This window comes from Solanum tuberosum, unplaced genomic scaffold (genome assembly GCF_000226075.1).
Source record: "Solanum tuberosum cultivar DM 1-3 516 R44 unplaced genomic scaffold, SolTub_3.0 scf00684, whole genome shotgun sequence".
In the NCBI taxonomy this organism is placed as follows: domain Eukaryota; kingdom Viridiplantae; phylum Streptophyta; class Magnoliopsida; order Solanales; family Solanaceae; genus Solanum; species Solanum tuberosum.
In genome coordinates, this window is record NW_006239598.1 from 42,726 (window position 1) to 55,303 (window position 12,578).

The following is a 12,578-nucleotide window of genomic DNA, read 5'->3' on the forward strand; positions in this document are numbered from 1 at the left end:
TTTGTTGGAGACTTGGAGTGCATTATATTCTTATCGATATTATTTGTAGTTATCTTATAGATATCTGTAAGTTAAATCAAACATTAAGAAAGATCAAGTTACTTCAAGAGTTCAAGTTTGAATTTTTCAAAAATAGTTAGGTATTTGTTGGATATAATCGAAGTTAAATATATTTGTGGAGAGAGGGAAAATTGTTATCAATACTTGAGAAAATGGATAAAAAAGAAAGGTGAAAATGACATTTTCATGTTAAATTATTTGATATCTACTCTAAATAAGCATGTAGCATTAGGTGTTCGATCAAATATCCTATTTTCTTGATTTTGACTAAGTTATAGATCATGGTGTAGGGACCATATTGTATGTATCTTGATCACTAATTTGATTATTAACTAGTTTCAATCAATTATTATTAAAATATTTGATAACTTCCATCATCAAGATTTAGATAATATTTTTATAAAAAAAAATATACATTGATGGTTAAGATAATATTTATATGTGTTTTTATAATCCCATGATCTCAATATTTTGTATCACAATGTAGATGTTAAGAAAATTTCATACATTAGGAATAATTCAAATATACTTTGAAGTAAAAAAAAGTGGTCTAAACCACTCTTTATATAAAAATAAATAATCAACTTGGTTGATTCTTATAGTATTTTTTTTTTGTAATAATTGTGAATATTACCATTGACAATCAAAATGTTTACGACTCTAAAAAGAGAAATAAGCACCTTAGTATTACAACCACCTTCATGGATGGTGTTGCAATCACCTAGGCCTCAAACAGAAAACCAAAACCTATAGCTAGTTATACAATTGTTGTATTAGATATTGCTTATACTGGAAACATGTTCAATCTGATAACTCATTTCTAACCTCAGCTATCCAAGAACACTCATCAGCAAATTACAAACGAGTCGGGGTCTCCAGTTGTTCCCTGGAACACAGACCACGTAGGAGATTGTTTACTGAAAATATCAAAGAACAACTATCTATTAAGAGTGGAACGATTTTATCTTTTTTAACGGTTTAACTTACATAAAATCTGAAACAGCCATTAAGGGGTCGTTTGGTAGAGAGTATTCAAGAAAATAATGCTTGCATTAGCTTGATGTATTATTAGTACCTTATTTGGTACACTTTTCTAACCTATGCATAACTAATGTTTGTATTAGTAATACACTCTATTGTGTATTGAAGAGTGTATTACTAATACCATCTATTTATATGCATTAGTAATGCAGTGGGTTCTAATGCATGCATTAATATTATTAAAGACACAATTGCCCTCAAAAACTTTTTTTACATCCTTTCCATTATATTTGTTGAAGATATTTTTGTAAAAAATATTTTTTTCTAAAAAAACTATGTAATGCATAATATTTTTAGTACACCAAACCAAACATTGTATAAAATAATCTTATCATAACTAATGCAAGCATAACTAATACAAGCGTTACTAATGCAAGCATTACTAATACACTATATTTTGCATTATTCTTATACACTTTACCAAACGACCCCTTAAAAGTCTTTCATAGATAATAAAACCAAGGACAAGGTCTTATTTGAATCCCTACTCGGTTTAGCTACCCCTTTTCGTATTTTATTTCTCAATTTTTTTACGAACTTGTTCAAAAATTTCATTATCTATAAGTTGTCGTCGATCGTACCTAAAATTGAATTTCCTTCTATAAAGTTATCTCGTTCATTATTATTTGTATGTATCAGACCATAATATATAGTGAATCTAATACTTTTTTAAAGCATTTTCCTACCTGTTCAAGGAATTTCTTTCTTGACATTTTTAAGGTTAGTTTGCCCTGCCGTGCCAATTTGTTGTGAGCTAGTTTCAAATATATACAATAACTAGGAAACTTGTCCGCGCTTTGCGCGGTATAACAATAATTTAAAATAAACTTTTTATAAATTACCTATTCATGAAATATAAGTTGCAATACTTCAAGTTCATATGATTTTTTTTTGCCGAAACCCTTAGATTCATAAGTAATAATAGTTAATCAATAATAAGAACGAAATTAATATTTTAATATATTATGTTAGAAAAATAGAAAATTAATGAATCAGAAATAATTTAACAATCTGAAAGTGATTACTTTTAAATCTATAATACAATATGAATAAAGCTTGAATTTTGTAGGTCATCAACTTTTATTGAAAAATAAAAATAAAACTAAAAGTATAATAATAGTATGAATGACCCAATATCGACTAAAAGCAACATTGATATTAATTTGCTCAGATCAAATAATAAGAAATAATCTATGAATGACCCAGTATCAATGTTGTTCTTAGTCGATACTGGGTCATTCATAGCATTATTATACTTTTATTTTTATTTTTATATTTCAATGGACATTTAAGAACAACATTGATATACTTATAACATATAGATATCGATCTTTAGTAGAAGAAATAATCTAAGAATTCAAAATAAAACGGCAAATCAAATTCTATTTATAATATTAAAAAAATACATTTTTATGCAGTTTATGGCAATTAATTTTTGAAATAAATAAAGAAATAAAAAAGTAAAAAGGAAAATAAATGATTTAAGGAAATGATACACATAACATTATTGATGAATTTAAGGAAAGAAATTTAAAAAATTAATACCATCAATGATGAAATAATTTAAATATGGGCGTATTTGATAATTCAATAAGGTTTTGAGGTAGAATTTTCAGTCTTTTCAAAATTTGGAAAAGTATAAAAAAAATAGAAAAATAATAAATAAACTTCCACATAATTTTTAACAATTATTGAAGGAAAATATAAGAGAAAATCTCAAAAAAAATTTGATTAAAATAAACAAATATCTGAAATAAGAAGGTTGTCATCTTTTTCTAATTTTAATTTTATTATTACGCATATATATATGAATCTTTAGCCAAAGAAGTGATCTAAATTAAAAAATTTAAATTTCATAAAAAAATATATATGTGATTCTTACCATGTTATAATAACTAATTTCTTGTAAAAAATAAATTAAAAAAGGTAAAAAAAATTATAAAAAAAAGTGCATTAAGGCAATGATATAAATGAAAGTAATAATCAAAATGAAGTAAGAAAAAATAATATGATTGATGATGAATGGAATTAAATGTAGTCACTTTGATAATTTGAAAGTAAAATTTTCAGTTTTTTAAAATTATAAAATTTTAAAAACGAAAAAAAAAAATCAAAAAGTAAATAAATTTTAGGCCTTAATATATATATATATATATATAGACCTTAATCAAAGATATATTAAAGAAAATAAAACAAACATCAATCAAAGTTATATTAAAGAATAAAAAACAACTATAATTAAAGATAGATAAGAAAAAAACGTTTTAAGAGAAAAAAAAACAAACAAAAAAACGGAAATTAGAAATAAATGACAAATTAAAGTCTATTTCTGTATAAAAAAATGCATTTTTTTTATAAAGTTATAACAATTAATTTTTAAAATAAATAAATAAAAAGAACAAAGAAAGGAAAATTTTAGTTTAAGGAAATGATATAAATTACATTAATGATGAGTTTAAGGAAGGAAATTTTTTTAAATTAATAGCATCTATGATGAAAGAATTTAAATATGGTCATATTTGATATTCTGCAAAATTTCAAGGTAAAATTTTCATTATTTTAAAAATAGGAAAAATGCACAAAATAAGAATTAGAAAAATAAATAAATAAACTTATAGACACAATTTTTAGCAATTATTTTAAGAAAATATAAGAGAAAATGTCATAAAAATATGATAAAATAAATAAATATAGGTTTGGCATCCTTTTCTAACTTTAACTTTATTATTACGTATAGATATGAATCTTTTAGCTGAAGAAATGATCTAAGTTTAAATAAAATAAACTAAATTTAGTAAAATATATATATGCAATTCTTACCAATTTATAATAACTATTTTCTTGTAAGAAATAAATAAATAAAAAGTAAAAAAGAAAAGAAAAAAGGAAAGAAGCAATTTAAAGAAATAATATAAATGAGAATAAAGAGATCAAACTAAGGCAAGGAAGTAAAAAAAAGTATGATTCATGATGAATGAAATTAAATATTCAATAAAATTTGAAAGTGAAATTTTCAGTCGTTTAAAATTAGAAAAATATATTAAATTTAAAAACAAATAAAAAACTACAAAAATATAGACAAACTTCAGTTAAAAATATATAAAAGATAATAAAACAAACTTTAATTAAAGATAGATAAGGAAAAATAAATTAGAAAAACGTTTTAAGGAAAAAAAATGGAATTAAAATATTGATAGACTTCTCCTTATTCTCCTCCTAATTTAATATGAATTTCATAAATAAATTGAATCCTTCTCTAAATAATTTTTCTTGCTCTTGGACCACTTATTATTCTTTCTATAAGTTTCTCAATCAAAATGATTTTTTCTCTCAATATATAATTTTTGTAGAAGAAATTATAGTGCAACATCCTTTCAAAAACTTTTTATATTTTGAAGAAATTTGATTATTACATGATTTTTCTTCTTACATCAGTATCTTCAGAAGTATCATGAGAAATCATCTCTTTCTCTTTTCATGAAGAAATAACATTCCATCATCATCAGAAGAAGAGATAAAGTAGAAGAGTCGCGATGTTTTTATTCATTCTAAGATCTCTTCTCCTCATCTCTAAATTAGCTTTTAGTGTGTTGTGTCAATTTTGTTGTTCTTTTTATGTCGCTTGTCATCTTTCTCTTCTTTATGATTGTTGTTGTTGTTTTGGTTCGTTGTTGAATTTTTCTCTCACTGATGTATGCATGTATGTTCAATGAATCTTGTTTGATGTTCCTGCAAAATTTAAAAAGTAAAGAAGAGAAGGAAAATAAGTAAAACAAAAAAGATTTTTGACCACAAAAATAATATATTGAGAAAAACTAACCAAACCGTGAATTTTTCTACTACTCGCAACAAGAATAAACACATAAATAAAAATTGATCCTAAAGGTTTATTTCCCGGAGGAAGATCAACCAATTCTCAAGTATGATTACTTAAAATTGATTCGATCTCACTATTGACTGCTTTTTTCCAATATATTAGATGAAGACATAATTGCTTTAAATGTTGGAGGCTCATTTTTAAGCAAGAATGCCACAAAATCTGATCCGAAAGAAGTGGATTTCCGTTGGCGATTACTACGCCTAGGATCCTCATTAGGTAGTGTATTTTCCGTTGATTCTTCCCATGGTCGTTTAGGTCTTTCACTTGTCGACTCACATTCAGTTTTATAAGGATAAATGTGTTCGAAGAACTCAACGTTATCTGACTCAATTACCGTATTCACATGAATTTCAGGATTATTAGATTTGTGAACCAAAAACCGACTGGTCTTACTGTTCACAACATATCCAATAAATACACAATCCACTGTTTTGGGTCCAATTTTCACCCTCTTGGGTAAAAGAACCTCTACCTTGGCTAGACACCCCACACTTTAATATATTTCAAGTTGGGTTTCCTTCCTTTCCATAACTCATATGGAATAGATTGCGTTTTGCTTCGGGGTACCCTATTGAGTCTCTTATTAACCGTAAGGATGGCTTCCCCCCAAAGGTTTCGCGGTGAACTAGAGCTGATTATCAAGGCATTCATCATTTCTTTTAATGTTCTGTTCTTCCGTTCCGCCAAATCATTTGACTGTGGTGTATAGGGTGCAGTAGTTTGATGAATAATACCATATTCCAAACATCTCATCAAAAAGAGATTCATATTCTCCACTCCTATCACTCCGAATCATTTTTATCTTTAGATTCAATTGATTCTCTACTTCATTTTTGTATTGCTTAAATGCATAAAATTGCTTCATCCTTAACTGTTGAAGCAAATATACATACAAAATCGAGTGTAATCGTCAATAAAAGTTATAAAATACTTTTTCCCACCACGAGTTGGTGTCGACTTCATATCGCATATATCTGTGTGAATTAAGTCTAAAGGTTTTGAATTTCTTTCAACAGACTTATAAGGATGTTTAACAAGCTTACTTTCCACACAAATTTTGCATTTTGATTTATCGCATTTGAAATCAGGCAATAAATCTAAACTAACCAATTTTTGCAAGGCTTTGTAATTTACATGTCCCAAACGGGTATGCCATAAATCATTTGACTCCAATAAGTAAACAGAAACAGAATTCTTATTAATACTGTCAACAGCCATTACATTCAGTTTGAAGAGGCCCTCAGTGAGGTAGCCCTTTCCTAAGAACATCTCATTCTTACTTATTACAGCTTTGTCACTAACTAGGACACACTTAAACCCGTTCTTAACGAGCAGTGCAGCAGAAACTAAATTCTTCCTAATAGTAGGAACATACAGAACTTTGTTCAAAGTCAACACCTTGCCGGCTACCATTTTCAACATTACTTTCCCAGTTCCTGCAATCCTCGTTGTTGTTGTGTTCCTCATGAACAAATCTTCCTCGAACTCAGTAAGAGTGTACGTTGCAAAGGCTTCTTTCACAAAGCAAATATGACGAGTGGCACCTAAGTCGAGAAACCACTCCTTGGGATTTCCAACTAAGTTGCACTCTGAAATGATTGCACAGAGGTCATCTGCATCTTCCATCTCTTCCACGATGTTTGCTTGACTTTTGCCTTTGTCTTTGTCCTTTCTTGGAGCATGACAGTCACAAGACTTGTGACCAGCCTTACCACAGTTGTAACAGTTGCCCTTGAATTTCTTCTTGGCCTGTTCTGACTTCTGTCCGTTGGACTTCTTTCTCTTCTTGCCTTTGGCAGGAGCTTCTTCAACAATATTAACTCCAATCATTGTCGAACTCTTACGAGACTTCTTTTCAGCGGTCTTGTTATCTTCCACAATCTTGAGCCGAATCACAAGATCTTCAAGCTTCATTTCATTACGTTTGTGCTTTAGATAATTCTTGAAATCGTTCCACGAAGGAGGCAACTTCTCGATCATTGCAGCCACTTGAAAAGCTTTATTTACTACCATATCTTCAGCAATCAGATCATGGAAAATAAGTTGAAGTTCCTGCAATTGTGATCTTACAGTTTTACTATCTACCATTTTACAGTCTAGAAACTTTGCGACCACAAACTTTTTCAAGCATGCATCTTCTGTCTTATATTTCTTCTCAAGTGCATCCCACAATTCTATCAAAGTTGTCATTGCACTATAAACATTATATAAGTCATCCTCTAAAGCACTCAGAATGTATCCCTTACATAGGAAGTCTGCCTGTTTCCACGCTTCAATAATCATGAATTTCTCCCTGTCTGGCATTTCAGCAGCAAGCACTGGAGTTTCTTCATTGGTAAATTTCTGCAGACCAAGAGTGGTAAACCAGAAAAATACCCGTTGTTGCCATCCTTTGAAATTCGAACAAGGGAATTTTCTCGATTTCTCTACTGGTGGTACAACAGTTTGGGCTGGTGCAGCAACAACCACTATAACATTGTTGTTTTCCATTTCTGATAAACACAAATCGATACAGACTTAGTAAGCAATAACTTAAAATTGCAGACTCAAAGGAGTATAAAACCACGAAAGTTTTTGTCTCTAACAGAAACACTGATTAAAAATAAAATAATAATTTCCTTAAGATTGTTGCCAATCTGTGTTTAAAACTTTGCAGAAACACGAAGTAACCAAAGTTTTGATGAACCAGTAAGAATAGAAGAACAAAAATTAATTCAGAACAACTAAAATCTGTAAAACATACTAGAATCTGGAAAAAGACAACAGAAAAGATCAAGCCTACTGAATGCACAGTGTCCCCTTAAGGAAATTATTCCCCTCTAGTATCCCAGGTTTGATTTGGAATATATCCTCCCGGGATAGAATGATCTCAATCACCAGTGTATTGATACCCAAAACTGTGGTGTCAGCGAACCACTCAACAGCAATAAAGTACACGAAGAAACTTTGTGCAGAAAAAGAAGAAGAAATCAGACAAATTCATAAGGAAAAAATCTGAAGAATCAATGTATTTATAGGTAAAAGTAACTGGTTCCGAAAGGTTGCAACCCTTTCAGAATTCAAACGACCATTCATGAAAGTTTGCAACCTTTCAAACGGTCATGGTTGTTTCTGAAAGCTGCAACCTTTCAGAACAGTCACTTTCAACAGCGGGAAATTCAAATAAAACGGAAAAGAATTTAAATAAAATGGGTCACGCGCGGATCCGAGTCGGGTCGGTCAATTAACTGAATAATTGAAACGTTTCGGTTAATTAACTAATTAATTGAAACATTTTGGCCATTTAATTTAATTTAATTAATTAAATAAATAATTAACTAAATAATTAAAACAAACTTTGTCCAAAAAATAATCTCTACATCAATCATTTTTTAAAACCAAAGTCGAGCGAGTGACGACGACGACGGCGCGAGAGGGGTCCCTCTTTCCAACCCTTTTAACAATTAATATGAGTGTTTTTTATATTTAAACTTTTCTATATTTCTTTCCACCACCGATGAGAGAGAAATGCCTTTTCACTAAAGCATAACAAGACTTTTCAAGTTCCCAACTTTCCAAGTTCCTCTCTTTTCATTTTCTTTTCATTTCCCATTAACTCTTGCTACATACCCAACAATCCCCCACTTGAATGGGGAATGGTTTTAACATAAAAAATGCACGGACGAGTGTGTACTTTACAAGCAAGGATCAGTTGCATCTGGATAAGTAGGTTTCCCTTGGACTTTCCGTAGTGAACATATGTCGGATATACTCGGTCAATCGGTAGATGCGATATCTTTGAACCGTCGAACTTTGGTGTATATCTAGACAACCATATGTCACACAATTAACCCTTTACCGTTTATAGTTCTTACGATTGTGTTCGTTTCAGCCATGAACACCTCTTGATTTCATGAGCGTATAGAGAATATGCTTTTGACATAAAATTCTCTTTGAATTCGGCTTTACACTTTCACACTCATATAGGTGATTTCTAACCGTGTCATCTCGTAGATACACTATTTGGTCAAATCTGCCAACTTAGCAAATTATTAAAAACTTTAACCTTATTAACTCATTAACAAGCCTTAAAGTCTTAACCTTGTTCCTAAACATTGTCTTCATCATGAGAATGGATTAAGTTGATTGACAATGTCGAACCGTCAGTCACAACTTTGTTTTTCTCCTTGAATCTAGCTCTTGGGATCTCCAGTCTGCTAGATAGAGTTACCGCTATGCTGACTTGTCCTAAGCTGTAAACCCATTCCCTTAGATGATCTTTCAACTGCCTCTCTCACTAGGCCTTTCGTTAGTGGATCTGACACATTATCGCTTGACTTTACATAGTCAATTATTATAATTCCACTAGAGAGGAGTTGTCTTACGGTATTATGTCTCCGTCGTATATGACGAGACTTCCTATTGTACATAACGCTCTCTGCCCTACCTATTGTTGCTTGACTATCACAATGTATGCAAATAGGTCCCACAGGTTTGGGCTAGAATAGAATATCCTCTAAGAAATTCCGGAGCCATTCAACTTCTTCACCGGCCTTATCTAAGGCAATGAATTCAGATTTCATTGTGGAGCGAGCGATACATGTCCGTTTGGACGATTTTCCAAGAGACTGCTCCTCCACCAAGTGTAAACACATAACCACTTGTAGATTTTACTTCACTTGACCCGATGATCCAATTTGCATCACTATATCCTTCAATCACTGCATGATATTTATTATAATGCAAAGCATTGTGTTGTGTATGTTTCAGATACCCCAACACACGTTTCATTGCCATCCAGTGAGTTTGATTCGGATTACTGGTGAATCGACTCAGTTTGCTAATTGCACATGCTATATCTGGTCGCGTACAATTCATAATATACATCAAACTTTTCAACACTCTGGCATATTCCAATTGAGAGTCACTTTCACCTACATTCTTTTGAAACGTAAAGCTTAAATCAATTGAAGTTTTGACAAAATTGAAATTCAAGTACTTGAACTTATCCAATACTCTTTCAATATAATGAGATTGAGATAATGCTAGTCCTTGAGAAGTTTTGAAAATCCTGATCCCTAAGATCAAAATCAGCAAACTCCTAAAGTCCTTTATATCGAACTTGCTGGATAGCATGCGCTTAGTAGCATTTATATTGTCAATATTTTTACTCATTATTAACATGTCATCAACATACAGACAAGCAATGACTTCATGATTCGAAACATTTTTAATGTAAACACACTTGTCACATTCGTTAATCTTGAATCCATTTGCCAACATTGTTTGGTCAAATTTAGCAATGTCATTGTTTGGGTGCTTGCTTGAGTCCATACAACGACTTCACAAGTCTGCACACTTTCTCTTCTTTACCAGGAACTACAAACCCTTCAGGTTGTTCCATGTAGATTTCTTCCTCCAATTCTCCATTTAAGAAAGCTGTCTTTACATCCATTTTGGTGGATTTTAAGATCATGCACTGTCGCTAGTGCTATTTAACATCCTAATTGATGTTATCCTTGTTACTGGAGAGTATGTATCAAAGTAGTCCAGACCTTCCTTTTGTCTGTATCCTTTGACTACAAGTCTAGCATTATATTTGTCAATAGTCCCATTGACTTTCATTTTCCTTTTAAAGATCCACTTTGATCCTAAAGGTTTATTTCCTGGAGGAAGATCAGCCAATGCCCAAGTATGATTACTTAAAATTGATTCGATCTCACTATTGACTGCTTCTTTCCAATAGATTGACTCAGATGAAGACATAACTACTTTAAATGTTAGAGGCTCATTTTCAAGCAAGAATGCCACAAAATCTGGTCCAAGAGAAATGGATTTCCGTTGGCGATTACTACGCCTAGGATCCTCATTAGGTAGTGTATTTTCCGTTGATTCTTACCGTCGTAGTTTAGGTCTTTCACTTGTCGACTCACATTCAGTTTTATACGGATAAATGTGTTCAAAGAACTCAGCATTATCTGACTCAATTACCGTATTCATATGAATTTCAAGATTATCAGATTTGTGAACCAAAAACCGACAGGCCTTACTGTTCACAACATATCCAATAAATACACAATCCACTGTTTTGGGTCCAATTTTCACCCTCTTGGTTAAAGGAACCTCTACTTTGGCTAGACACCCCCACACTTTGAAATATTTCAAGTTGGGTTTCCTTCATTTTCATAACTCATATGGAATCGATTGCGTTTTGCTTCGGGGTACCCTATTGAGTATCTTATTAGCCGTAAGAATGGCTTCCCCCCAAAGGTTTCGCGGTGAACCAGAGCTGATTATCAATGCATTCATCATTTCCTTTAATGTTCTGTTCTTTCGTTCCGCCAAACCATTTGACTATGGTGTATAAGGTGCAGTAGTTTGATGAATAATACCATATTCCAAACATATCTCATCAAAAGGAGATTCGTATTCTCCTCCCCTAACACTCCGAATCATTTTTATCTTTAGATTTAATTGATTCTCTATCTCATTTTTGTATTGCTTAACATCAATTGCTTCATCCTTACTGTTGAGCAAATATACATAACAAAATCGAGTGTAATCGTCAATAAAAGTTATAAAATACTTTTTCCCACCACGAGTTGGTGTCGACTTCATATCGCATATATCTGTGTGAATTAAGTCTAAAGGTTTTGAATTTCTTTCAACAGACTTATAAGGATGTTTACCAAACTTACTTTCCACACAAATTTCGCATTTCGATTTATCGCATTTGAGATCAGGCAATAATTCTAAAGTAACCAATTTTTGCAAGGCTTTGTAATTTACATGTCCCAAACGGGCATGCCATAAATCATTTGACTCTAATAAGTAAACAGAAGCAGAATTCTTATTAATATTGTCAACAATCATTACATTCAGTTTGAAGAGGCCCTCAGTGAGGTAGCCCTTTCCTAAGAACATCTCATTATTACTTATTACAGCTTTGTCACTAACTAGGACACACTTAAACCCGTTCTTAACGAGCAGTGAAGCATAAACTAAATTCTTCCTAATAGTAGAAACATGCAGAACGTTGTTCAAAGTCAAAACCTTGTCGGATGTCATTTTCAACATTACTTTCCCAGTTCCTGCAATCCTCGTTGTTGTTGTGTTCCTCATGAACAAATCTTCCTCGAACTCAGTAGGAGTGTACGTTGCAAAGGCTTCTTTCGCAGAGTAAATATGTCGAGTGACACTTGAGTCTAGAAACCACTCCTTGGGATTTCCAACTAAGTTGCACTCTGAAATCATTGCACAGAGGTCATCTACATCTTCCCTCTCTTCCACGATGTTTGCTTGACTTTTGTCTTTGTCTTTGTCCTTTCTTGGAGCATGACAAACAGAAGACTTGTGACCAGCCTTACCACAGTTGTAACAATAGCCCTTGAATTGCTTCTTGGCCTATTCTGACTTTTGTCCGTTGGACTTCTTTCTCTTCTTGCCTTTGGTAGGAGCTTCTTCAACAATATTAACTCCAATCATTGTCGAACTCTTACGAGACTTCTTTTCAGCGGTCTTGTTATCTTCCCCAATCTTGAGCGGAATCACAAGATCTTCAAGCTTCATTTCCTTACGTTTGTGCTTTAAATAATTCTTGAAGTCATTCCACGAAGGA